The sequence below is a fragment of the Bos grunniens genome, chromosome 8, assembly GCF_055505025.1.
Source record: "Bos grunniens cultivar Pamir isolate PY7600 chromosome 8, Bosgru_T2T1.0, whole genome shotgun sequence".
Classification (NCBI taxonomy): domain Eukaryota; kingdom Metazoa; phylum Chordata; class Mammalia; order Artiodactyla; family Bovidae; genus Bos; species Bos grunniens.
This window is the reverse complement of record NC_141172.1, coordinates 57,885,772-57,909,973: the sequence shown is the minus strand read 5'-3', so window position 1 is coordinate 57,909,973 and position 24,202 is coordinate 57,885,772. Positions and strand designations below refer to the sequence as shown.

At 42.1% G+C, this 24,202-nt stretch overlaps 1 long non-coding RNA gene across 1 annotated transcript; it reads left to right on the top strand.

Moving 5' to 3' along the window:
• Positions 1–8,693: 8,693 nt before the first annotated feature.
• On the top strand, positions 8,694–23,055 carry LOC147367105 (uncharacterized). Its single transcript, XR_015169853.1, has 3 exons — positions 8,694–9,204; positions 16,899–16,936; positions 22,849–23,055. It is a non-coding gene; the product is annotated as an uncharacterized LOC147367105 (long non-coding RNA).
• The last annotated feature ends 1,147 nt before the right edge of the window (positions 23,056–24,202 follow it).

The window sequence follows — 24,202 nt, the reverse complement described above, 5'->3', positions numbered from 1 at the left end:
CGTCAAAGGAGTACTGGCATTGGCCTCCCACGAAGGGAGGCGTTTATCTCTAACTTCAAAACAGATATTCTTTACTTCTGGACAATGCACCCTTTTCTTCAATGGTTAAATCAGATGTACAATGTATGTTTGATAGACTACAAGACAGGCTTGTAGCTAGTATAAAGTTCAAGTCAAATCATTTATAAGCCAGAATGACTTCCCCATACCTCAATATGTGAAAATGTCTTCCATCACTTTTATTTTTAAAAATTTGTATTTATTTTTGGCTGTCTGCAGGCTTTCTCTAGTTGCGGTGAGTGGGCTTCTCATTGCTGTGGCTTTTCTTGTTGAGGAGCACAGGCTCTAGGGTGCACAGGTGTCAGTAGTTGTGGCACACGGGCTTAGTTGCCCTGCAGCATGTGGAATTTTCCCAGACCAGGGATCAAAGCTGTGTCCCCTACATTGGCAAGTAGATTCTTAACCACTGGGAACAAGAGAAGTCATCTTTCATCACTTTTAAAGTTCCTAATTATTAATATAAGCCTCATTCCATCTTTAATAGGTAGAGTCTGTTTCCTCTTTTATATCTCATGTCTTTAGGTTGCCTGAGATCTTTTTTGCAAGCATTCATGTTAAGGATGACAGTAAATCAAATGTGCTTGATCTTTTTTTTTTTTTTCTTTTGTTCCTCTTTCCCCTAAAATCACCACTCTGTTCCATTTCAACTCCTCTTTTTTGGATCAAGCTTCAATATCTGCCTTTGCAATACATTTCAGTGCCTCTCTTCTCACCCTGCCCCGTCAGCTGCCAGCTTAGTCTGGTAGAGAGACCGTGAGTTGAAGTTGAGGAGACGGATTTTCTAGCTCTGTCACTATTTGGCCATGTGATCTTGGGCAAGAAAACGTTCTCCACTGGTACCATGATTTGGCCTAGATTTATTCATTTGCTCAATCCACATATATTTATTAAGTGCTCCCTGTGGATCAGGTATTGTGCTCAGTCTTGAGGAGGCAGATGATAGGGTCTCTGTGCTAAAGTAGTTCCCATTTCAGTGAGGGAAATAGTCAAATAATAGAAGTTAAATAGAGATATGCGCAGGGTACTAAGGAGGTGGAGGACATCTAACCAGCTTGGGGAAGGGGATGGCTTGTCAGAGGGTGCTTCCCAGAAGAGATCAGTGCTTGGTTTGAAGAGTCAAGAAAATGAGAGTGTAGGAAGCAAGAGGACAATTCAAGCAGTGGAAACAGCCTGTGTAAAAGTGGTGGGGCAGAGAAAGCATGTCCCATTAGGGAAACAAGGTGTTTCAGTGCATGTGTTGTATTAGGTGGGGATAAGGGAAGCAGTAGGACAGACGAGATCACAAAGGGCCCTGAATACCAGACTAAGAAGTTGGAGCTTTATCCTGAAGGTGATGGGAAATAACTGAGAAATTTTGAGCAGGGAAGAGACAAGATCAAGTCTGTGTCTTGGAAAGAATACTCTGGCTATAGTGAGGGCAAAGAGATTGAAAGCAAGAGATTGGCTAGGGAAACTTTGCTTTAGTTTGGGCAAAAGATGAGGCCTGAACCAAGGCAGTGATGGTGGGAGTGGAAAATGACAGTCAAGTAAAATTCCAAAGTTATAATTGATTAGACTTGGTTACCTGTGGGATGGAGTGGAATGAGGAGTTGTTTTGCAGAAAGTTTTCACTTTCATCTCAGGTTCAAAGGATTTGTTAACAAAATAAGTCACTTGTTATATACTAATAAATAATACAGATATTTATTAGAGAATTATCTAGCTTTCAACATACTAACATTAAAAGAAAAGAGAAATAGAAAGAGCAGAGAATACATCACCAAATTGGGTTTTGACCAACATCCAGACTTAATCAGCATTGGAAACTCCTATATCACAGTACATCTGGATTCCCAAATGGGAAAGGGTCCCAGGCGGCACATCCACTCAGTGGGTGAGACTTCAAAGATTTCAGTTCAAGTTCCTGCTTATAATCCCAGGACAATCTGTGACCAAATCACAGTTCTGGTTTCATATTAATGCTGTTTGTTTTGTTGTGTAAAACTTGGAATATAGTTAAGCCTGGGGCTTGGTTGGCAAGGCCCTCTCCAGGGTCTCATCAATCTCAAGATTTCTCCCTCATCTTATCTATGGTGCTACAAGGCTTGCACTCACAGCAGGTAGTCACTCACAGTCACTCACAGTCAGGGCAGCGTCCAGGCAGGTTAGAAGCAAGATCAGAGGCTTGCTCTGCTTTTTCTCTGAAGCCTAAACAAGACTATTCATTTAATTTCCCTAACAGGAGTTGAGAATGACTCCAGCGTTTCTGACTTGGGGGGACTGGGTGTATATGTTTGTGCCATTTTACTGAGATAAGTAACACAAACCTGGTGACCGATTTAGGATGACGGGGCAATGTGTTCCATTTTAGACATTTGCATTTGAGATTCTTGTGACAAGGATATGTTTGTTAGGCAGGAGGCAGTTAGATACATGCAATGAAGCTTGGGAAAGCAGTCTATTCAATTCCAGTTCAGTTGCTCAGTTGTGTCCAACTCTTTCCCATCCCATGCAGTGCAGCATGCCAGGCTTCCCTGTCCATCACCAACTCCCGGAGCTTGCTCAAACTCATGTCCGTTGACTCGGTGATGCCATCTAACCATCTCATCCTCTGTCATCCCCTTCTCCTGCCTTCAATCTTTCCCAGCATCAGGGTCTTTTCCAATGAGTCAGTTCTTCACATCAGGTGGCCAAAGTATTGGAGCTTCAGCATCAGTCCTTCCAATGAATATTCATGACTGATTTCCTTTAGGATTGACTGGTTTGATCTTGCAGTTCAAGGGACTCTCAGGAATCTTCTCCAACACCACAGTTCAAAAGCATCAGTTCTTCAGCACTCAGCTTTCCTTATGGTCCAACTCTCACATCCATACATGACTACTGAAAAAAGCATAGCTTTGACTAGATGGACCTTTGTCAGCAAAGTAATGTCTCTGCTTTTTAATATGCTGTCTAGGTTGGTCACAGCTTTTCTTCCAAGGAGCAAGCATGTTTTAATTTCATGGCTGCAGTCAGCATCTGCAGTGATTTTGGAGCTCAAGAAAATAGTCTCTCACTGTTTCCATTGTTTCCCCATCTATTTGCCATGAAGAGATGGGACTGGATGCCATGATCTTAGTTTTTTTAATATGAGTTTTAAGCCAGCTTTTTCACTCTCCTTTTTTTACCTTCATCAAGAGGTTCTTTAGTTCCTCTTTGCTTTCTGCCATAAGGGTGATGTCATCTGCATATCTGAGGTTATTGATATTTCTCCTGGTAATCTTGATTTCAGCTTGTGCTTCATCCAGCCTGCCTTTTTACATGATGTACTCTGCATATAAGTTAAATAAACAGGGTGACAATATACAGCCTTGACATCCTCCTATCCCAATTTGGAACCAGTCCGTTGTTCCATATCCCATTCTAACTGTGGCTTCTTGACCTCCATACAGATTTCTCAGGATGCAGGTAAAGTGGCAGGTAAAGCAATCTATATAGGGTATAAAATTTGACAGCTAGCAGTATATACGTAGCAGCAAAAATCATAAAAGGGCTTAAAGATACATACTCATAATAAGACTTGGCCCAGACAATGTGGCCAGGAGTTTGTTTCTTGTTTTCTTTTTTGTAACTTGCACACATGCACAGTTGCTCAGTCGTGTCCAACTCTTTGTGACCCTGTAAACTGTAGGCTGCCAAGTTTCTCTGTCCATGGAATTCTCCAGACAAGAATACTGGAGTGAGTAGCCATTCCCTTCTCCAGGGATCTTCCCAACCCAGAGATCAAACCCGCATCTCTCTTTTTTTAATTTTATCTATTTTTTATTGAAGGATAATTGCTTTACAGAATTTCGCTGTTTTCTGTCAAACTTCAACATGAATCAACCATAGGTATACATATTACATGCCCCCCTCACCCCCCACCACTTTGAGACAAACCCGCATCTCTTGCATCTCCTGCATTGGCAGGCAGATTTTTTACCACTACGCCACCTGGGAAGCCGACTTGAATGAGTAGCCAACATTGTAAGATTAGTAGATTGTACACAATAATATTTTTGGGTAAAATCTGGCAACATAGGCCTCTCATTCCCACCAAGTTAAGACCATTTAAAGCTAAGTAGAAGGTCCTTTTGGAGAAGACGATGGGACCCCACTCCAGTACTCTTGCCTGGAAAATACCATGGATGGAGGAGCCTGGTAGGCACAGTCCATGGGGTCGAGAAGAGTCGGACACAACTGAGCGACTTCACTTTTACTTTTCACTTTCATGGATTGGAGAAGGAAATGGCAACCCACTCCAGTGTTCTTGCCTGGAGAATCCCAGGGAAGGGGGAGCCTGGTGGGCTGCTGTCTTTGGGGCCGCACAGAGTTGGACACGACTGAAGTGACTTAGCAGCAGCAGCAGCAGAAGGTCCTTTAGTGGCTCTGTGCTTTCCAGCTCACCATGTTCTCTTTGTTAAAGCCAAGGCTAAAGACTAGTTTCTGTTTATTTTATGCTATGATTTTGTTTTCTTACACTTGTCTATTTTTAGTCATTTGTATTATCTGCCTGATATTTGAGTTTGCTATCTCTGGATGAATCAAGTAAGTTGAGTTCTGATAGGAAATAGAGAAGACAATACTGAATACTTATTCTGTGCCAGCTTATTTACATTTACAGCAGAATAATTTCCCAAGTGCTGTGTGCTACTCATTGTCAAAAGAGATACTCAGTAGGAAGAAAAGGTAACTTTGCTCTCCTCTCTTCTAAGAATTATAGGTTTCTTATCTTATGGAATAGTTAATGGGTTTTGAATTTTCTAGTCCCAAATTAAAGTTGCAGTACACCTGTTCTACAACCTTATCCAGGCTCTTGTGTAGGATAAAAATTTAAGGTGCTCTTAAGAAGAAGATGGCGGAAGTGCTGGGTTGAAAGAAGAGGAGTTGCCCAAGGATAGCCATGTGTTCAGGGACTAGAGAAAAGAGATATTGCAATAGGCTCCATGAGTGACAGAAGTCAATTAGGAGGTTGGACTTCCCTGGTGGTAGAGTGGTAAAGAATCCACCTGCCAATGCAGGAGACTTGAGTTCGATCCCTGGGTCAGGAAGATCCATTGGAGAAGGAAATGGCAACCCACTCCAGCACTCTTGCCTATAGAATCCGATGGACAGAGAAGCTTCATGAGCATAGTCCAAGGTGTCACAAAGAGTTGGACATGACTGATTGACTGAGCAGGCATGCCAGGAAGATTCCACATGCTGTGGAACAATTAAGCCCATGCGCTACAGTTACTGAGCCTGCACTTTAGAGCCCGGGAGCTGCAACTACTGAAGCCTCAGTGCTATAACTGCTGAAGCCCCTGTGCCTAGAACCTGTGCTCTGCAACAAGAGAAGCTGCCACAATGAGAAGCCTGTGCACTGAAGCTAGAGAGTAGCTCCCGCTCTCTGCAACTAGAAAAAGCCTGAGGACCACAAGGAAGACCCAGCACAACCAAAAATAAATAAATAAAAAAATTTTAAAAAGTCAGTTAAGAGGTAGCAGGACTTCTCATAGGGAGAGCTGATTTAATGGTTAGGGCACTAAATATCTAGTACATAGCCTGGGGAACTGTAGCAAAAGATGCTGATGTACACACTTGGCAGAGATGAGGTGGAGTCACTTGCCTCTGTGTGGACTGTATGAGTTTAGACAATGCACATCCCAGTGGAAACCATGACAGACTCAAGACCCGAGGTTCTTTCCTAAATGTTTTTTGTTTGGTCAATGTATATACCACACTAAAGAGGGGAAAAACCCCACTCCCACATGAATCATGATTAATATTAGATATCTTACAACCCTGATAAATAAGAGTTTCGAGCCAGATTTAGTTTAATTTAGAAAAATTAAGTAATGTAATGTTTCTTGTGCCTCAGTTGTGGGATAAATTTATACTCTAACATAACTATCTCATTTAATCTTTACAACCCTTTAAAGTAGGTATTGGAGAAGGCAATGGCACCCCACTCCAGTACTCTTGCCTGGAAAATCCCATGGATGGAGGAGCCTGGTAGGCTGCAGTCCATGGGTTTGCTAAGAGTCGGACACGACTGAGCAACTTCACTTTTACTTTTCACTTTCCTGCATTGGAGAAGGAAATGGTAACCCACTCCAGTGTTCTTGCCTGGAGAATCCCAGGGACGGGGAGCCTGGTGGGCTGCCGTCTATGGGGTCGCACAGAGTCGGACATGACTGAAGTGACTTAGCAGCAGCAGCAAAGTAGGTATTGTTATATTCTTTCAACATAGGAGAATCTGTGACACAAAGAAATTAACATATATATATTATTATTATATCTATATTTCTGTGTATCCATAGTATATAGATATTCCATAAGGCAGAGTTAGAGATTGAGAACCCCCTTGTATTGTGAGTAATCATTTGGGTATATGTGACAGAAATTAAAATCCAACCAGTGTAAATAAATGGGAATGTATGATTCATATCTGAACAATCCAGGGGTAGGGGTGGCTTCAGGTAATAGGACTGATGCAGGGATTCAATTTGATGTCATCAGGATTCAATTTTCATTTCTTTCCTGTCTTTTTCTTTTTTTGGCTGCATTGCATGGCTTGCAGGATCTTAGTTTCCTGATTAGGGATCGAACCCACGCCCCCTGTAGTAGAAGCTCAGAGTCCTAACCACTGGACCACCAGCGAATTCCCCTGTTTTCATTTCTTGACTCTGTCTTATGTGCTAACTATTTTCAGGTGTTGTGTGGGTAGCAAGTTCAAGTGAAGCTGAAAATGTGGTGTTGCTGTGACAATATTGTCCTTATGGATTCCAATTGGTCATGTATCCATCATTGAACTACTCACTGAACTGCACACAGGGAAATAGAATGCTTCATCTGACAGGTCTGAATCATACACTCACTCTTGCAGTAAGGGTGTGGAGGGAAGAACACTCCACCTGCACGTGGACTGAGACCAAAGAAGCAGGGGTATGGTTATTCCTCCAGGAGACACAGACATACTGTTTTTGGAAAGGTGCATGCCTGCTCTCAGCAAAATAAGATGGCATAAAAGAGATGTCCACTACAGCTCTCTCTAACTACCCCATTCTGTTTTCTGGCCCAGAGCCATGCCAGATCTTTTGAGATCTGGGGCTTAAATTGAAACATGAATGCAATGCAGATTCTCTGAGGTTGGGGAAGGGGTTGGATGGGGCATAGAGCAGAGATCTTGAAGGAGGGAAATCTATGGGAGACCCAAACATCAGTGTGGATAGCCCTATTCAATGACTTAGACTCAGTTCCTAGATATTTTCATCTCAGAGTCCTTTACCTCTGCTACTATCCAACTATGGCCATATCTGAAGCATCATCACCAGGAAACACTCTACTTTCTGAAATAATATAGTCTTATATCACTCTCTAACTTCAACCTCCAGATTTATCCTAAAATACCAACTCTTCAACCTTCTCAGGATATCTAGTCCATTGATCTTTCCACTTTCTCCTCATCCATAAACAACCTCTTGCCTTATTTCCTCCCTCTCCAAGACAGACTTCATGGTTCATCACCTAATCAACATTCATCAATTCAATCTGGGAAAATCCCAACTTGATGCCAGAGCTGCTCTCTGGGAAGGCAGAGCTCAGCATTATTGGATAAAATCACACATATAGATAAGTTGTTGGCACCATAAATTCATGGTCTATGACTAATGGTCAAATTCGTCATTATTTGAAATGCTTTTATTCATGCATTCCATTTATTAAGGACCTGCTATATGCTAGGCACTGTTCTAAGTATTGGGATACATGGGTGATCAAAACAGGCAAAGCTTCCCTGGCAGTCCAGTGATTAGGACTCTGAGGGGGTTTGATCCCTGATTGGGGAACTAAATCCCCACAAACCCCATCATGCGGCACACACACACAACAGGAGGCAAAGCTTCTTGACCATGGTGCTATGTAATTTATTTCTTAGTAAATTCTCCCACTCTACTCAAAACCAGTTCAAACCTTCTTTACTTTCCTCCACTTCTTTCTCTCTCGGCCCCTAACATATATGGCAGAGCTCTACTTTTCAGAGAAATCAGGAGCTATCCTATGAGAACTTTGCATCATCCCAAATCATTGCCTCCAATCTCCTTTCTTCCTGCTATAGTGAAAGGTGTTCCTCTGGGAGACCTTCCTTGACGCCCCCAAGCTAGGACGGGTGCCCTCATCCTCTCCTCCTCCACAGGCACTTTCCACACTAGACTGTAACTTGTATCTTAATTATCTGAGGGTAGGGACCTTGTCTACCCAGTTCACTGTTTTAACCTCAGCATCGGGCCCTTAGCTTGGGCTTTCCCTGTGGCTCAGCAGGTAAAAAATCTGCCTGCAATGCAGGAGACCTTGGTTCGATTCCTGGGTTTGGAAGATCCCCTGGAGAAGGGAAAGGCTACCCACTCTAGTATTCTAGCCTGGAGAATTCCATGTACTACAGTCCATAGGGTTGCAAAGAGTCGGACACGACTGAGTGACTTTCACTTTCAGGCGCTTAGTACATAGTTGGAGCTCAGTACCCTAAGGGTGAATGAACGAAAGGGTGAGATTTCCGGAGAGGGCCTGCTTATGGGCGGGGCCTGCTCATGGGCGGGGCGGGGCTGGGTGGGGGCCGCCTCAGGACTGTCCTCTCAGGCTTCTTGGAGGCCACTAGCAGACAACAGCTCAGGACGCTGAAGTAAGCATACTTGAGATCAGAGCGCACAGCCAAGATTCGGGCAAGGCTTTTCGGACGCCTCAGGGCCCATTCCGGGGCAGGACTCTATCCTCGGAAGGCCTCTGGGTGCGGCGGCTGAGCCCAGGTCTCGCCGCGGAGCGCACCATCTTCCACATGCGGCCGTAGCTTTGGCGTCATAAAACTGCCCAACTAGTTTTTTTCCCTTTCCCTCCGCCTTCCTTCTCCCTTTTCCCGACCCCTCTTTCCTCTTCCTCCTCCCTTTTCCCCTTCCCATTTCATCCAGAAGGATGTGTCGAGTGAAGGGCCAGTAACCCAGCTCCAGTTGCAGCACCGCGGGATCGACACGCTCTATTCCCCTGCACCTGAGGGGCCCAGTGTTCCAAAAACGTCAGGACTGGTCTGAACTGTGAAACCTGAAGGAACCGCCCCTCCGGGAGGGATTGGCGTCCTCGGGAGGGTGAAGGTCATGTCCAGGAGGATTGTTTCAGGTGGGAGGACGAAGTGGGGAGGCCCCGGGGGCGGCCGGCAGTGGGAGCAGAGGGCGGGGCGGGCCCCAGCCTTGAACACAGATATGGGCAGAAGTCAGGGGCCATCCTGAGGGGCTGGCCCCGCAGGCTTCTAGAGGGGAATCCGAAGCAACTACCTTCAAATCTCTTGCTGCATTTTTTGGGGGGGCTTCTATGTGTCAGGTCCTGTGTTTGATAGGCACTCTAGCTATGTCCTACTAGAGATAGGAGGAAATGTTACTTTTTAAATTTTGTTTATCTCAAGTCTTAGTTGTGGCACTGAGTGGCTCCAGAGTGCAGGGCTTAGTTGCTCCCAGTCTTGTGGAATCTTAGTTCACTGACCAGGGCTCAAACACACATCCCCTGCATTGCAAGGCAAACTCTCAGCCACTGGACCACCAGGGAAGTCCTCAGAAATGTTACTGAAAAAAAAAAAAGAATTTATTTACTTATGTCCACTAAAAAGACACACAACGTGTGAGAGCTGTGAATTAAGTATTATTTGGGGTAAAATGAGGACTGCATCACTTAATGGGAAATAGATGGGGAAACAGTGGAAACAGTGTCAGACTTTATTTTTGGGGGCTCCAAAATCATTGCAGATGGTGATTGCAGCCATGAAATTAAAAGATGCTTACTCCTTGGAAGGAAAGTTATGACCAACCTAGATAGCGTATTGAAAAGCAGAGACATTACTTTGCCAACAAAGGTACTTCTAGTCAAGGCTATGGTTTTTCCAGTAGTTATGTATGGATGTGAGAGTTGGACTGTGAAGAAAGCTGAGCGCCGAAGAATTGATGCTTTTGAACTGTGGTGTTGTAGAAGACTCTTGAGAGTCCCATGGACTGCAAGGAGATCCAACCAGTCCATTCTAAAGGAGATCAGTCCTGGGATTTCTTTGGAAGGAAAGATGCTAAAGCTGAAACTCCAGTATTTTGGCCACCTCATGTGAAGAGTTAACTCATTGGAAAAGACTCTGATGCTGGGAGGGATTAGCGGCAGGAGGAGAAGGGGATGACAGAGGATGAGATGGCTGGATGGCATCACTGACTTGATGGACATGAGTTTGAGTGAACTCTGGGAGTTGGTGATGGACAGGGAGGCCTGGCATGCTGCAACTCACGGGGTCGCAAAGAGTCGGACACAACTGAGTGACTGAACTGACTGACTGACTGAGGACTGCAGTGTAGCATATAGCACCTCAGATATCTCTGAGAGACTGATTCAAAGCGGCAGTAGGGGAAGGTCAGTGTATAAAATTTTGGTGAAGGGAAAGTTAAGTTAACATAATCAAGTCCTTACTTTACAAAAGGTTTCCTGCTAGTCACTGTGAAGGGATTTAGTACTTTTCTAGATATGAAGAGATGTAAGAATTTGGATCATGAAATAAGTTCCTAACTATCTAAAGACCTATTCCATCAGTTTCCCTGGAGCACAGAGTACCTCACTTTCCACCCTGAATTCCCTTTAGTGGGTATTGATGGTTGGCAGCTGCAGCAGCACAGGTAGATGTTGTTTGCTGCTGCTAAGTCACTTTAGTCGTGTCCGACTCTGTGCGACCCCAGAGATGGCAGCCCACCAGGCTCCCCCGTCCCTGGGATTCTCCAGGCAAGAACACTGGAGTGGGTTGCCATTTCCTTCTCCAATGCATGAAAGTGAAAAGTGAAAGTGAAGTTGCTCAGTCGTGTCTGACCCTCAGTGACCCCATGGACTGCAGCCTTCCAGGCTCCTCCGTTCATGGGATTTTCCAGGCAAGAGTACTGAAGTGGGGTTTCATTGCCTTCTCCGTGTTGTTGTTTAGTTACTAGCAAATGCTCTTGGCAAGTGCCAATTTGTAGTAGTAGTAGTGTTAGTCACTCAGTTGTGTCTAACTCTTTACAACCCCATGGACTGTGGCCTGCCAGGCTCCTCTGTCCGTGGGATTCTCCAGGCAAGAATACTGGAGTGGATTGCCATTGCCTTATCCAGAGGATCTTTCTGACCCAGGAATCAAACCTGGGTCTCCTGCATTGCAGGCAGATTCTTTACCATCTGAGCTACCGGGAAGATCAGCCAATTTGTAGTTGACACTTATTTTTGGTTGTGTTGGGTCTTCATGATACGTGAGCTTTCTCTAGTTGCAATAGCAAGGGCCACTGTCTAGTTGAGGTTCGTGAGCTTCTCACTGCGGTGGCTTCTCTTGTTGCACACCATGGGCTGTAGTAGTTACCACCTGTGGGCTCCGAGGAATGTGGTATCTTCCCCAACCAAGGTTTGAACCCATGTCCCCTGCATTGGCAGGTGGATCTTATCCACTGCACCATGAGGGAAGTCCTGCATATTTCTTACATACAATATTAGATCAAATTTTTTGTTTGAAAACTTACTGTAGAATAAGCATTTCCATATATTGTAAAACATTGGGTAAATATGATTTTTTGGAGAAAACTTTGGTGTTTATTTTGTGGTATTTGATTCAGCTAATGTTGACTTGATAAAGAGTTGATGTTAGAGAGGACTAAGTCTTTAAAAGTGTGAATTTTATTTATTTTTGGAATACATATATTTACATGGCAAAAACAAAACCTGTGTGTCCCAGCACAGGTGGAAATGGTGAGGAGTTTTATGCAATGGTACAAAATGAAGCAGGGCAAAGGCTAACAGAGTTTGCCAAGAGAACGCACTGGTCATAGCAAACACCATCTTCCAACAACACAGGAGATGACTCTATACATGGACATCACCAGATGGTCAGTACCAAAATCAGATTGATTATATTCTTTGTGGCTGAAGATGGAGAAGCTCTATACAGTCAACAAAAACAAGACCAGAAGCTGACAGTGGCTCAGATCTTGAACTCCTTATTGCCAAATTCAGACTTAAATTGAAGAAAGTAGGGAAAACCACTAGACCATTCAGGTATGACCTAAATCAAATCCCTTATGCTTATACAGTGGAAATGACAAATAGATTCAGGGGATTAGATCTGATAGACACAGTGCCCGGAGAACTATGTGCGGAGATTCGTGACATTGTGCAGGAAGTAATGATCAAGATCACTCCAAGAAAAAGAAATGCAAAAAGGCAAAATGGTTGTCTGAAGAGGCCTTACAAATAGTTGAGAAAAGAAAAAAGAGAAGCTAAAGGCAAAGGAGAAAAAGGAAAGATATACCTATTTGAATGCAGAATTCCAAAGAATAGCAAGGAGACATAAGAGAGCCTTCCTTAGTGATCAACGCAAAGAAACAGAGAAAAACAATAGAATGGGAGAGACTAGAGATCTCTTCAAGAAAATTAGAGATACCAAGGGAACATTTCATGCAAAGATGGGTACAATAAAGTATAGAAGCGGTATGAATCTAACAGAAGCAGAAGATATTAAGAAGAGGTGGCAAGACACAGAAGAACTATACAAAAAAGATCTTAATGACCCTGATAACCACGATGGTGTGATCACTCATCTAGAGCTAGACATCCTGGAATGTGAAGTCAAGTGGGCCTTAGGAAGCATCAATACGAACAAAGCTAGTGGAGGTGATGGCATTCCAGTGGAGCTATTTCACTTCCTCAAAGATGATGCTGTGAAAGTGCTGCACTTAATATGCCAGCAAATTTGAGTGCCATGTGCTCAGCAGTGGCCACAGGACTGGAAAAGATCAGTTTTCATTTCAATCCCAAAGAAAGGCAATGCCAAAGAATGTTCAAACTACCATACAATGGCACTCATCTCACAAACTAGCAAAGTAATACTCAAAATTCCCCAAGCCAGGCTTCAGCAATACATGAACCGTGAACTTCCAGATGTTCAACCTGGATTTAGAAAAGGCAGAGGAACCAGAGATCAAATTGCCAACATCTGTTGGATCATCGAAAAAGCAAGAGAGTTCCAGAAAAAACATCTACTTCTGCTTTATTGACTACGCTAAAGTCTTTTGTGTGGATCACAACAAACTATGGAAAATTCTTAAAGACATGGGAATACCAGGCCATCTGACGTGCCTCCCGAGAAATCTGTATGCAGGTCAAGAAGCAACAGTTAGAACCAGACATGGAACAACGGACTAGTTCCAAATTGGGATAGGAGGACATCAAGGCTGTATATTGTCACCCTGTTTATTTAACTTCTATGCAGACTATATCATGCGAAATGCTGGGCTAGATGAAGCACAAGCTGGAATCAAGATTGCCGGGAGAAATATCAATAACCTCAGATATGCAGATGACACCACCCTTATGACAGAACACAAAGAGGAACTGAAGAGCCTCTTGATGAAAGTGAAAGAGTGAAAAAGCTGGCTTGAAACTCAACATTCAAAAATCTTAGATCGTGGCAAATAGATGGGGAAACAGTGGAAACAGTGAGAGACTTTATTTTCCTGGGCTCCAAAATTGCTGCAGATGGTGACTGTAGCCATGAAATTAAAAGATGCTCCTTGGAAGAAAAGCTATGACCAACCTAGACAGCATGTTAAAAAGCAGAGATATTACTTTGCCAACAAAGGTCCATCTAGTCAAAGCTATGGTTATTTCAGTAGTCATGCATGGATGTGAGAGTTGGACCATAAAGAAAGCTGAGTGCTGAAGAACTCATGCACTGTGGTGTTGGAGAAGACTCTTTAAGAGTCCCTTGGACTGCAAGGAGATGAAACCAGTCCATCCTAAAGGAAATCAGTCCTGAGTATTCATTGGAAGGACTGATGCTAAAGCTGAAATCTGCAGTACTTTGGCCACCTGATGCAAAGAACTGACTCATTGGGAAAGACCCTGATGCTGGGAAAGATTGAAGGCAGGAGAAGGGAACAACAAAAGTTGAGAAGGTTGGATGTCATCACTGAGTCAATGGACATGAGTTTGAGCAAGCTCCTGCAGTTGATGATGGACAGGCAAGCCTGGCGTGCTGCTGTCCACAGGGTCACAAAGAGTCAGACAGGACTGAAGGACTGAACTAAACTGAACTTTATGCAATGGTTCAAGGGTGGGTTGTTGAAAAGGATCAGGGTGCGTGCAGGACTTGCATTCCTCTAATCTGGCTTTCCGTGTTCTCCTGATGAGCTTCTGTGATTCTGGAGGTTATCAAACTGACTTCTCTGGAATGAAAATGCTTCATCTGGTAGTTATCATCTTCCACAGGTGGAGCAGTGGTGAAGAATCCACCTGCCAATGCAAGAGACACAGGAAATGCAGGTTCGATCCCTGGATCGGGAAGATCCCCTGGAGTAGGAAATGGCAACCCACTCCAGTATTCTTGCCTGGAACATCCCATGGACAGAAGAGCCTTGCAGGCTTCAGACCATGGGTCGAAAAGACTTGGACATGACAGCACACACTCATGTCATTAGTTTTGCAGAAGAGCTCAAAAACAGTTATATGTGTATCCCTTGAGGCAAAAACTGGATCCGGTCCCAAGACTGCACTATTGTTTCTTCACTGCTCCTCCCTGGTCTCTGCATCCCTTCCCTTCCCTGATTAGCAACTGTTTGAACCTGCCCTTTGGAACTCAGGAGACGTCAAGGAGGCTGAAGCCTATTTCCTACAAACAGGAAATGGGAAACACAGAAAAACTTCTTTGCCCAGGAGCCACATAGGGTCCTGCTTGGTTTCACATTCTTAGTGTCACCAGAGACAGATTGTTTTTTTTAATTGGCTCTGGTTTCCAACATGCAGATTTGTTCACATGTTCAATATATAGCCCTTTTGATTGCCTGGTTTTATGTGCAGTTCTCAGATTCAGCTCCCCATACTTTGTCAGTTCTAAACACTATTCCTCCTTTGGGCTGATAACCAATAAAGCTTTAGATTTCTGGGTTGGGCATATTTTTAGGGCAACCTTAGTATCTGTGTTCTGGTGGCTCAGACGGTAAAGAATCTGCCTGCAATGCAGGAGACCTGGGTTTGATTCCTGGAGTTAAAATTAGTTTTTGTTTTTTTTTTTAATCAAAGTAATGTATGCATATTGTTTTAAAAGTCAGATAGTAATTTCTTTTAACAAAAAGCAGGCTTGGGAATTCCCTGGTGGTCCAGTGGTTATGACTTGATGCTTTCTTAGTTGGGCCCTGATTCAGTCCCTGGTTTGGTATCTAAAATCCCACAAGCCAAGCAGAGTGGCCAAGGGTGGGGTGGGGGGAAGAGTCTTTTTCCCCCACCTTCTTCTACCTCAAGCTTTGCTTATCAGAGGTAACAACTATATGTTCTTTTGGCTATTTTTTCCATTGTTCACATCTTATTTTTCTGTTTTACAGGACATGATCCATTTTCTCATACATATTTTAAAGTATTTATATATAAATCTCAAGTTTTTAACAACAAACACAATTGTTTGTGTATTCTTTGGCATGTTAATAGTTGTTATGCCATTATTGTCCCCATAATATTTTGTGTAATAATGTGCACTGAAATTGCCTTTGATAAATGATTTCCTTTATCTTGTGTAGAGGAAATTCACTTTTAAATGAATCCTCACAGTTGACTACACAGTGAGACCCAAGGTTCAATGAGGGATGACCCTCATTCAACTGGTGATGACACCAGTTCTGCAAAGGTCTGTTGTGAAAGAGTGTTTCTGAGTAATAAGCATTAAAAGAATGCTGTACAGCAGAGAAAAATGAAAAAGCTGGTGGTCACATACAAAATTTTCAATTGACACTATTAAGAGACATTTAAGCAAATATTAAGAGGCATTAAGAGCAAATTTGAGTGACTTCCCAGGTGTACCAGTGGTTAAGACTTTACCTTCCAATGCAAGGGGTGCAAGTTCAGTCCCTGGTAGGAGATCTAAGATCCCATGTTGGGCCTCAGGGCCAAAAAAACAAAACATAAAACAGAAACAATATTGTAACAAATTCAATAGACTTTAAAAAATGGTCCACATCAAAAAATCTTCAAAAAAAAGAGCAAATTTGATCAGAAATTTCCTTTCAACAGTCATTTCAACATGTAAGCAATATGAAAAAATTATTACTGAAACATCTTTCATCCTTATTTGGTACTGTATTTAAAATCCAGTGTATATTTTACACTTATAGTACATCTTAGTTCAGACTAGCCACATTTCAAAGTGCTTCAGCTGTTGTGGCTAGCAGCTACTGTATGTGATAACACAGGATTAAATTATGAAGATAGTTCAGGTTACTTATAGGAGAATAGTCTTTCAAAACACATTCATCACACACCTCAGATATCTCTGGTTCACATGTTTCCTTTGTGATTGAGCTGATCTGGAGAGCAGTGCTGAGGTGCTAGAGTCTAAGCTCTATCATGGGGTAAAATCCTATCAAATGGAAACATTGATGCCCTTGTTGAGATTATTTACCCTTTTCATTAAGGATTGTAGTGATGTGTTCAGTCGTGGCAAAGTCTTTGTGACCCCATGGACTGTAGCCCACCAGGCTGCTCTGTCCATGGAATTTTCTAGGCAATAGTACCGGTGTGAGTTGTCATTTCCTTCTCCATCATTAAGGACTACTAACTAAAAAAATCAACTGAGGATCACATACAAAAAACACTTGTTTGAGATTTTCAAAGGAAAAAAATGGAAAATACTTTAATCATTTTAAAAATGATTTCTGGATAAGAACTCAGAATTTCATTAATTAAATGTAGAAAATCATATTGTTCATATATAATAAATGTCTGCAACTTGCCTAGGGAGAGGAGAATAATAATTGAGTCCGAGCCCCTCATTCCTTTTTGTTTTTCAGCATCAGTGCAGAAGGAAGAGGAGCAAAGGGAGCATTTGGTAGGTAAGGTTCTGACTGTTCAGTCCATAGCACTCAAGGGTTAACCTTAATCTCTCCTCTTCATGACCCAAGGGCCACATCCACAGTCTCTAAGGATGTCAGCTGCTAGAGCTCAACCCTCTTAGAAAACAAAGCTCTCCTCAGGGAGAGTCATGGGAAGGAGTTAGAACCAAGCACACTTGGTCGGTTACCTGCTAGGTCCGTCCTGGAAGTGGAAGAATGGTAGAGCTGGCCAGTGGGTCTTGGCCACCAGGTGGCAGTGTGAGACACAGTGGAATGGATATCTATAGGCAGGCCTTTTGGGTCCTGATTTGGGACAAATTGTTTTAACTTTCCTAAGGCTCAGAGTCAGACTTTATTTTTTGGGGCTCCAAAATCACTGCAGATGGTGATTGCAGCCATGAAATTAAAAGACGCTTACTCCTTGGAAGAAAAGTTATGACCAACCTAGATAGCATATTAAAAAGCAGAGATATTACTTTGCCAACAAGTCTATCTAGTCAAGGCTATGGTTTTTCCAGAGGTCATGTATAGATGTGAGAGTTGGACTGTGAAGAAAGCTGAGCGCTGAAGAATTGATGCTTTTGAAATGTGGTGTTGGAGAAGACTCTTGAGAGTCCCATGGACTGCAAGGAGATCCAACCAGTCCATCCTAAAGATCAGTCCTGGGTGTTCATTGGAAGGACTGATGCTGAAGCCGAAACTCCCATACTTTGGCCACCTGATGCAAAGAGTTGACTCATTGGAAAAGACCCTGATGCTGGGAGGGATTGGGGGCAGGAGGAAAAGGGGATGACAGAGGATGAGATGGCTGGATGGCATCACCAACTCGATGGACATGAGTTTGAGTGAACTCCGGGAGTTAGTGATGGACAGGGAGGCCTGGCATGCTGTGATTCATGGGGTCGCAAAGAGTCAGACACGACTGAGTGACTGAACCGAATTGAACTGAACTAAAGGCTCAGATTCCTCCTTACACTTGATCTTCATCCCTCACAGCATGGTTATGAGGATCAGATGGGATAAAGTACAAAACACTATTCCATACTTGAGCCTGTCTACTGTTGTCACTCTTTGGCCTAGTGTACTAATGCTTGGGGCTCTTGGAGTCTAGTCTCCCAAGAGCCTTCCCCAGAGAACAGTTTTGCTGAGCCTCCTATAAGATCCTTTGCTTCTACCTTCACTACATTTGACCAAGTCTCCTGGTTACCTAGGAGAATTTGCCAGAAAGTGTGCATGTGACATGAGACCTGCTTGCTCTTTGGGAAAACAGGTATTGATGAATCTCTTCTCCTGTTCCCTTCTTCCTAGCATGGCCTCTTGTGGTTGCAGGGTCCCCATGCAGCCGAGGTTGACATGAGAAGGTAATCCTATAGGGAAGGAAATGTGAGAGAAACCCCTCCTTGAGGAATAAAAGAAGCATCTTGAAGTCAGTGACATGGGGAATGTGACTCCTGCCAGGCTTGCTGTGTCCTTCTATCTCCATTCAGTTTGTGCATCCTGTCTTCTGCAGCCATCTGGGAAAACTTGATGATAGCAGTTTGTAGCAAGATCCCTGCTGAGAGGATCACGATAGAGTGATCGTGAAAGCTGATCTTCTGATGCTTAAGTAGGCTGGGAATCTGCTGTGTCTTCTGTGTCCCTTTGGCTATGACCCCTGGTTCTCTGCCTGAGCCAACTTCTCTCCCCTTCTCCAGCATCCCCACTCTCATCAGACCCTTTTGAAAGCCAATTAAGAGCCCCTCTGAGTGAGCCCTCTCACACTGTCTTATTTATCCGTCAGCCTGAGGACCTACAGAAACCCATCTTCCCACACTGTACCCATCTTAGTTCATTGTCTCCCTTCCTTTAATTGTAGCCCAACATCGCAGTTGGGCTACAATTGCGATGTTGGGCTACATCACCTCAGGCCTACATCACCCTTATAATTCACATCAGTGGCCTTCTTTCTGTCATTAGAAGTCACTCTGACATTTGCCTGCATATTTTGGCCTATCTATTTTTCTCATCCTCTGAAACTTTATTTCTTCCTCCTGGAGCTTTCCAGGCCACCAGGTACCCTCCTTGCCTTTTTATTCACTTAACGTTCTTTCACTCCACCCCTAACTTTTATCTTTGTTCCAGGATTTCTGCTACTAGACCCTATTGCCTCTCAAACTCTCAAGACTGAGACTCTTTTTTCAATACTCTCACCACCTTTTGGCCACCAGACATTTTTGCCACTGATTCCTACTTTATTATTGGATTATCTTCCACCTCTAACATTTGCCTTTTCCCTTCTTCCTTCAGAGCACACTCAGGTCCTATTCTCTAGCTAGACTTTGTGTCTGGACTATTTTACCTCACCTGACTCCTGACTCAGGATATCAGCCTCTTACTCATGAATCTCTCTTATTCATTTTTTAAAATATTATTTCTAAAAATCGAGATATGGTTCCCATAGCATAGAATTCACCCTAAGAAGTATACAATTCATAGTTTCTTTTTATATTCTCGAGGTTGTGCAATCACCACCACTAATTCCAAAACAAATTCTTCATTTCAACAAGAGTTATACCATTGACATACTGCTCATTCCTCTCTTCTCCCAGCCCCTGGCAATCACTAATATACTGTCAATCTCTCTGGATGTGCCTGTTCTACATATTTCATATAAGTGGAATATATAACTGAAATTTTGTGAATATATAACTGAAATTTCTTTCACATAACATAAGATTTTGAAAATTTATCCTTGTTGTAGCATGTACTACTTACTTCATTTCTTTTTTATGGCTGAATAATATTCCACCAAAACATTTGCATTTCCCAGGAACGTACAAGAGTTTCCTCTTGACCAATGATGTTGACACTTCTCATGTGTTTGTTGGCTAATAAATGTGTTATAGTTTGGCAAAACTTCTATTCAAGTCTTTTGCCTATTTTAAAATTGGGTAGATTGTCTTTTTGTTGTTGAATTTAAGAGTATGTTATGTATTCTGGATACTAAACCCTTATAAATATATGACTTGCAAATACTTTATCCCATTCTATGAGTTATCTGTTCCCTCTCTTGATAGTGTCCTTGGAAGCACAAAAGTTTTTAATTTTGTTGAAGACTGATTTTTCTATTTGTCCTTTGGTTGCTCAAAAATTTGGTGTCATATCTAAGAATCCATTGCCAAATCCAAAATTATGAAGATTTACTCCTGTGAGTTTTTGTAAGAGTTTCATGGTTTTAATTCTTGCATTTAGGTCTTTAATTCATTGTTGTTTGATGTTTAATGTTGTTGTTTCTTTTAAGTCAATTAGTTAATTTTTATTGAGATACAGTTGACACATAATATTGTACTAGTTTATTTATTTTGCTGTACTGTGTAGTGTTCACCAACCAGGGATCAAACCTGTGCCTGCTACATTGGGAGTGCAGAGTCTTAGCCATTGGACCACCAGGGAAGTCCAACATTGTATTAGTTTTAGATGTAGACTTCATTGTTTTTATTATAATAAAATACACATAACATGGTATTTCTCATTTTAAACATTTGTAAGTGTACAATTCAGATTCAGGAATTAGATACATTCACAGTGCTGTATAATGATCACTACCATCTACTCCTAAAACTTTTTCATCTTCCTCAACATAAACTATGTACCCATGAAATAATAACTCCCTCTTCGCCCTCTCAGAACCCTAGCTTCTGGTAGCCTTTATTCTACTTTCTATCCCTGTAAATTTGCCTACTCTAGGTACCTCTTATAAGTAGATTCATAGAATATTTACCCTTCTGTGTCTAATTTCACATGTTTTAATGATTCACCTATGTTGTAGCATATATGAAAATTTTCATTTCTCTTTGGGTTGACTTATATTCCATTGTGTGTATATATACTATATTTTGTCTATTCATTCATCTGTTGATGAACACTTGGGTTGTTTGCAACTTTTGGCTATTGTGAATAATGCTGCTATGAACTTTGGTGTACAAATATATGTTCAAGTTCCTGCTTTTAATTCTTTTGGATATATACCTAGGAATAAAATTGCTGTGTCATATGGTAGTTCCAACTTTAACTTTTTTTTATTTTAATTTATTTTAATATTTTATTTTAATTTATTTATTTGACTGCACTGAGTCTTAGTTGCAGCATGTGGGATCTAGTTCCCTGACCAGGGATCGAACCCAGACCCCCTGCACTGGGAGCATGGAGTCTTAGTCACTGAACCACCAGGGAAGTCCCCACCTTTAACTTTTTAAAAAACTACCAAACTGTTTTCCTCAGTGGCTGCACTATTACGTTCCCATCAGTAATGCACGAACGTTCCAATTTTTCCATATCCTTGTAAACATTTCTTATTTTCAAGTTTTATTATAGTCATCCTATTATTTGGTAGAAGTGGTATCTCATTGTGGTTTTAAATTTTTATTTATTTATTTAAAATTTTATTTTACTATTTATTTTTGGCTGCTCGGCTTTCTCTAGCTGCAGAGAGCAAGGGCTACTCTCTAACTGCAGTGCGGTGACTTCTGTTGTTGCAGCTTGTGTGTCAGTAGTTGCAGGTCCTGAGCTCTAGAGTGCAGACTTGATAGTCATGGCACTTGGGCTTAGTTGCAACGTGTGGGATAGTCCCAGATCAGGTATCAAACCTGTGTCTCCTGCATTGGCAGGGAAATTCTTTACCACTGAACCACCAGGGAACCCCTATACTGTTTTAATTAATGTAGTTTTATGGTAAGTCTTGAAGTCAGAAAGTGTGAGTCCTCCAACTTTGTTCTTCTTTTTCAAGATTGTTTTGGTTATTTGAGTCTCAGATGGTGAAAAATCTGCCTGCAATGCAGGAGACCTGGGTTTGATCCCTGGGTCGAGAAGATCCCCTGGAGAAGGGAATGGCTACCCATCCCAGGATTCTTGTCTGGATAATTCCATGAACAGAGGAGCCTGGCAGGCTATAGTCAATGGGAATGTAAAGAGTTGGTCATGACTGAGCAACTAACACTTTCGCTTTTTCACCAGAGAAGCCCTATACTCTTTTAATTACAATAGTTTTGTGATAAGTTTTGAAATCAAGAAGTGTGAGTCCTCCAACTTCGTTCTTCTTTTTCAAGACTGTTTTGGCTATTTGAGACTCTTCAAAAATCCATATGATTTTAAGGATGGTCTTTCCATTTCTATGAGAAAGGTAGTTGGAATTTTAATAGAGATTATGCTGAGTCTGTAGATCACTTTGGGCAATACTGACATCTTAACAATGTTGTCTTCTTTTTTTTAAATTTTATTTTATTTTTTAACTTTACAATAATGTACTGGTTTTGCCATTTATCGAAATGAATCTGCCACAGGTATACATGTGTTCCCCATCCTGAACCCTCCTCCCTCCTCCCTCCCCATAACATCCCTCCATGGACATAGGATTGTTTGTATAGTTCTTTAATTTCTTTCAGCCATTGTTTTGTAGTTTTCAGCATATACATTATTAACCTCCTTGGTTAGATTTATTCCTAAGTATTTGATACTGTATGTGCTATTAAAAATGGAATTGCTTTCTAATTTCCTTTTTGGAAAAATGTTTATTTGCGATGTATTAAGAAACACAATGGATTTTTTTTGTGTTAATCTTGTACCCTACAACTTTGTTGAATTCATTTACAGCTCTACTAGCTTTCTTGTGGATTCTTTGGGGTCTTCTATACATAAGATCATGTCATCTATGAAGGGAAAATAGTTTCACCTTTCCTTTTCAATTTGAATGACTTCTATTTCTTTTTCTTATCAGGGAGAACTTCCAGTATAATGTTGAATGACAGTTGTGAAAGTGAACATCTTTGTTCTGTTCCTGATCATAGGGGAAATGCTTTCAGCCTTTCACCACGGAGTATGATGCTAGCTGTGGGTTTTAAAATATTATTTTATATTTATTTTATTTTGGCAGCACTGTGCAGCATGTGGGATCTTACTTCCCTGACCAAGGATCAAATTTGCACCCCCTGCATTGGAAATGTGGAGTTCTCACCACTGGACCATCAGGGAAGTCCCTAGCTATGGGTTTTTTAAAACATAAATATTCATTGTCATGTTGGGGAATTTTCCTGCTATTCCTTATTTCTGAGTTTCTGGCATAAAAATTTATCTGAGATGATCATGTGTTTTTTTTTTTTCCTGCTTGTTTTATCAATATGATGTTTTACATTAATTGATTTTATGTTGACTCTCTGTTTCTGTCTCTCTCTCTATGTATATATATATTACATATGTGTGTGTGCTAAGTTGCTTCAGTCATGTCCGACTTTTTGTGACCCCATGGATAGGAGCCTGCCAAGCTCCTCTAGCCATGGATTCTTTAGGCAAGAATGAGTTGTTGAATAAATGGAGTAGGTTGCCATGCCCTCCTCTAGGGGATCTTCCTTTGGGCTTCCCAGATGGTACTAGTGGTAAAGAACCTGCCTGCCAATGTGGGAGACCTAGGGACGTGGGTTCAATCTTTGGGTTGGGAAGATCCCCTAGAGGAAGGCATGGCAACTCACTCCAGTACTCTTGTCTGGAGAATCCTATGGATGGAGGAGCCTGGTAGGCTCCAGTCCATAGGATCACAAAGAGTTGGACATGACTGAAGTGACTTAGCATGCTTGCATGCATCATATATACATATATATATGCATCATATTTATATATATATAAAATCTAGGATCAGGATCATATTAGCAGGAGTCTAGGGTTTCCTACCAGTCCATCCTAAAGGATCTGTCCTGGGTGTTCATTGGAAGGACTGATGCTGAAGCTGAAACTCCAATACTTTGACCACCTCATGCAAAGAGTTGACTCATTGGAAAAGACCCTGATGCTGGGAGGGATTGGGGGCAGGAGGAGAAGGGGACGACAGAGGATGGGATGGCTGGATGGCATCCCCGACTTGATGGACATGAGTTTGGGTAAACTCTGGGAGTTGGTGATGGACAGGGAGGCCTGGTGTGCTGCAGTTCATGGGGTCACAAGGAGTCGGACATGACTGAGTGGCTGAACTGAACTGAGGATCTCCTAATAATAGGGTGTGTATGTATATATATATATACATACACACCCTAAAAGACTCTACTAGTATTTGTTGTAGAGCAGATTTGCTAGCAATGGATTTTTGGGTTTTGTTTATCTGGTCTTAATTTTTCTCCCATTTTTGTGTATATTTTTGGTGATTTGATTATAGAATTTTTCTTTCAGAACTTTGAGTATGTCATCCAATGCCTTCTGGCCTTCATAGCTCTGATGAGAAATCAGCTGTTAATCTTACC